Below are 5,046 nucleotides of genomic sequence, written 5' to 3'. Positions count from 1 at the left end.
GAAGTTATTTATTTTAATTATTTGAAGTCTTTGAAAAATACAAGTGTGTATTTGCTTAGTATATACAATGCACGTATTTGTGCTGTGTGTTTCTGTAAAAAGTGTAATCTCATTGGTGATTGGTGTTACGGGTACTTATAGAAGAATACACAGGGGCTCATTTTTGGAGGTCAAGTCAAGACACCAAAATGAACAGGTGTCTGGGGGGGGGGGATTCACCCTCTGGCTTCTAAAATTTTGTGCAGACAAGAGGGCAAACACCAACCTGCCATATTAGCTCTCACCTCGTTTTTGTAAAATCTCTTTGGTAATAGCAATAACAAGGAAGGCAAGGGAGAGCCAAGAAGGGAGTACACTTTAATAGAAGAACCAGGGAACAATAAGATCATTGGTATTTCAGATAGGTAAAGGTGGCTGGTAAGAAATGTGAGGTAGTGAGGTGGTCAACTATGCTTTTGCAATGGTTCTTTTGGCAGAAATAAAAATGTAGGCTAGCTTAGATAGGCATCTGCAGCAGTCAGCAGGGGGTTTACAAAGGAGAGTGAATATGTTCACAGGTAGGGTTCCGTCCAACACTGTATGGATATCTCTTGATATTTCTTGTATACTCGTAACCAGAATGACTGCACATTAGGGCAGTCCTACCATACATGGCTGTAAGTTCCTGGAAAGGGGCAGCATTAGAAAGAAGTTGTAGGGTAATTTGTGAACAACCTCGAGATGCAGAATGGGTTCAAGTACCAATGAAGCAAGAGTTTATAGTTGGCTTTGACAACCAGGATATTGCTGGAGCTTTTAGAGACTGCTGCCCACAGTTTCAAACCTCCAGCGTCACCAATGTATGGATTTCTTGTTCCCATTTTGGGATGGAAGTCATTAAGGGTGTTGGTATAGACTCAGGATATTAGGCCAGGTGTGAGCAGGTTGATCCTGCATTTCTGTTCGAGGATAGTGGAGTTACAGGGGTCTCCGAATGTTTAATGATTGAGGAAAAGCTTAATTTGGAGATAGGAGATAATTCCTGAGATAGAATGTCACATGTGTCCTTCAGATATTTAAATGAAACAAATTTGTCATTCTTGTATAGATTTTGTACTATTGTAAGGTTAGGTTTAATCCAGCAGGGGTGCGAGTTTGGAAATTGGATTTCCCTTTTGTTTACACATTAAGTTAGTGGGTCAGTATTGGGATTCTGATCGGTTTTCTTCTTCCTTGGAATAGCCAGAGCAGGTTGGAGATGCCTGTGGGGAAGAATGACTAAGCTTCTAAGGAGACCAAAAGGAAAATGTCTGCAGTAGCATGGAACAGGGTGATTTGTGTGACCTGAGCCTCGTGATAATAGATGTTAGGGAGACTTACAGAGTTATTCATAAAGCTGCTGAAGGCAGCCGGGTGAATAACCCACCCGAAGTGAAGTGAGCTGTTCTGCTATACGGATGTTCGGCTATTCACTTCAGGCTTGTACGGCTGATTTAAGCCGTACATCGGCTGAAATCAGCCGTACATCGGCTAAAATCAGCTGTACATTGGCTGCTCTTCGGTCAGCTGAACATGCTTTACATGTTCGGCTGAGCCAAAGTGCAGAAGGACTTCATCTCAGCCGATCCAGCATCTGACGTCACGGCCAGCTCTGCCCAGTTGACAATTCAGCGTCCCCCCAGGGTCATTTGGGGACGCTGATGTGTCATTCAAACTGAAGGGAGTATGCCAGCCAGCCAGTTCCACTTAACCGAAGGGCTCCCGCAACCGAAACTAGCCGAAGGATCAGCCGGAGCTCTGGCTGATCCTTAGGCTAGCTTTGTGAATGACCCCCTTAGGCTAGGTTCACACCTGCACTACACCGCACGACACCTGCGATTGTATTCAGGTGCACACAGCGGTTGCCGCTTTTGATTTTAATGGGATGACATCCGCGCGGCAATCGCTAAAGAAAAGGTACAAGTATGGCACAATCACCCCGGCGTGACTGGGGTGCCATTAGAAAATAATGGCACCCACAGCACAATCGGTTCACACCTTGGGCGACTCCCGACCGCGCGACAATCATGCACAAAACTGCGTGGCTTGCCGCGTGGTCAGGAGTCGCCTAGGTGTGAACCTAGCCTCAAAGTGTATTTCCACTTTTGCAGCCAAATTGGGATAACACCTATTTTATATTTGTTACATGTTCCCATTCACATTGCATAAGTTAAAAAATGCTTCTAGCAGTTTAAATGGTTTTTACCGGGGTTAAGGTTTTAAGGGTAAATATTTATTTGAGTTTCTATTTCTTTTAAATGTTAGGAGGGGCTCTGAGGGGTCTCATCCATCCAGAGCTGTCTAGTTCATTGTGTGTTAATGAAGCTTATCAGATAAACACAATCCTCAAATTTCAGTCCCAAGACTTTCTATAAGGACAAACCACTGTGAAAGGGCTAACAAAAAAACTGAAATCAGCCATCTTGCCTGATTTAACAAAACATATAAAAGGTAAAAAAAAACCTTTTATGGCCCTGTTCTCCATGCCTTCCACCTTATCCATAATGGCTATCAGATCAGTATTGACCGAGTCTAGATCTTGTTCGTGAGATTCAACCACGGAGACGACATCATCCATCTTTTTCTCCAGAAGGTCTGTACGCGTACCTATTTCTCTGATTTCTTTGGTCAGGGCTTCAGTACCTCGTGCGGCCGCCATCTTGGGTTGTCCCCGTCTCTGCGGCTGCAGCTTCCGAGCGTCCTTCTGCCGCTTACTCTGCCTCCTCATACCCCCTCACAAGGTACCTGGTATCAGGGACGAAGGGCAGATGTTCCGGTTGCCGTTCAGGGTGCTTTTGTTGGCTATAGTTAGCTCTCGCGTTCGGGTGTTGCGGAGCTCCGTCAGACCGCGGCCATCTTCCTCGGCAGCTCGCCACGCCCCCCCTACAGAGCAAATTTCTCACTATTAGCAATACAGACCTGGATTCTATGAGTGCCATAGGAGTACTGGCAGGGCTCCTGTGAGTACTATTAGAGATACTGGCAGGTCTTCTGGAAGTCCTAGCCGGGATTCTCTGAAATAAAAACAATGGGAGTGGCGAGCGCACAGCAGGTGTGGACAGTATAAAAAACCTTAAATAACTTTAAAAAACTATAAAAGCACTTTTTAAAAAAAACTTTTTAAAAAAAACTTTGAATACCGGGTGTGGGTGAGCGAGCTCCCAAATCAGGGAGAGGGACCCTGTAGACAATGTGAAACAACGAAAGAAGGAGTGCTACAACCCTGGAATACTAGATGTTTAACAGTTTGAAGATATTGTGTAACTATTGATGCAGACTCACTTTTGGATGGACGAGGGGGTATCTTGCCATTAGTTGTCAGCACGACTCGCAGGGCGGAATCTGTGGCTGGTCTGTATGGGAGTAAACTCCGGCCTATAGGGCTTCTGTTAGGTTTATGGATGTTGGAAGGTGATTCTTGTGACCGGATGACCCATAAGGGCGAAGTACACTGTGCGTGTAGTGTAACGCTCACCCTCAGGTGCAATGAGAGCCCAGCTGGCCAGGCTGCCACTCGTCGGCTGATTGGGAGCAGGAGCACCGTTGTACACCGTTCTGACAGTGGAGCAGTGGTCGCTGTGGAAGGGGTTAAAGAGTAAGCTTCAGGCTAGGGGACCTTGCGGTCCGTGGAGTGGTCGGTGTGGCTACGCGTTTCGAGGCTCTGTACCTCTTTGTCAAGCCAGAAGTAGTTCTGAGATAGTTCACTCGATCTATCTCAGAACTATCTCAGAACTACTTCTGGAACTACTTCTGGCTTGACAAAGTGTACTTCGTCAGTGTACTTCGCCTTAACGGGTCATCCGGTCACAAGAATCACCTTCCAACATCCATGGACCTAACAGAAGCCCTATAGCCCAGAGTTTACTCCCATACAGACCAGCCACAGATTCCGCCCTGCGAGCCGTGCTGACAACTAACGGCAAGATACCACCTCGTCCGTCCAAAAGTGAGTCTGCACCAGTAGTTACACAATATCTTCATACTGTTAAACATCTAGTATTCCAGGGTTGTAGGGATTCTCTGAGAAGTTATGTAAAACTCGGCAGGGACAGTCTACAAGCAGCCGGCATTTGTTTACATTAGAAGGCCAACAGGCTGCCAGATTCTGCTCTCCATAGGAAATGAAGGGGAAAGGAGCAGTGGTTTTTGTGCCTGTGTTTTGAACTTTAAGTTCCACAATGCCTATAGCTACAGAGATGTATAAGAGCTTGTTTTAAAGTATGTTTCCCACTTCTAAATAATTTATTCTGCTTAGACTGGGCACAGGTTCATTTTAGGACAGGATGACACGCTAACCTAACAGCTAATGTCTCCTAAGGCCTAATTACCACAATCGCCAATTATTTCAAAGAAGGTGTTTGTCTTGCCAAAACATTTCTTTTAGTTTTGTATAAATATGGGAAGGATTTTTCACTCAGAGAGGAGTACACATGGCACTGGAACCCCAGGCTCACCAGATTTCAGAATTGGTGGTGTAACAAACTTTTTACAGGGAGCTCTTATGTACAAAAGGGCTTCCTAAATTGTAGCTTCTTAATACTCTATACTAAAATACCAGTCATATAAGAGGGAGATTTTATTATGCTTATGGAAGCACGGGAATAGAAAAAACAACTAGAGCATATTCCACTAAAAATAGTAATCCTAATGTTTTTGCAAAATGAAAGCTTGGACTTACCAATATATGGCAAGCTGATAACAAGTTCCTATCCTCTGCTTCTTTGAAAACCCTTCTCAGAAAAGGTACTGCATGTAGTATGTCAATACTCATGTTGCCTAGTCTCAGAGTGGAATGTCTGATCATTCTGCTTTAAATAGCTCTCCCCTGCCTGGCCAAAACAAAACAATAGTAACAAAACATCTAATAGCTAACTATGTGCCACTTTCAAGAGACAGCCATAAAAATATTTTTTCTGTATAAATATTAACTCTGCAGTGTATTTGAAAGAAAAAGTTCTTGGAGATGTCATTCTGCTATATACACTGGGAAGTTATTTATTTTAATTATTTGAAGTCTTTGAAAAATAC

Source organism: Nanorana parkeri, unplaced genomic scaffold (genome assembly GCF_000935625.1).
Source record: "Nanorana parkeri isolate BGI_ZX_2015 unplaced genomic scaffold, ASM93562v1 scaffold466, whole genome shotgun sequence".
Taxonomy (NCBI): Eukaryota; Metazoa; Chordata; class Amphibia; order Anura; family Dicroglossidae; genus Nanorana; species Nanorana parkeri.
Note: the sequence above shows the minus strand (reverse complement) of the source record.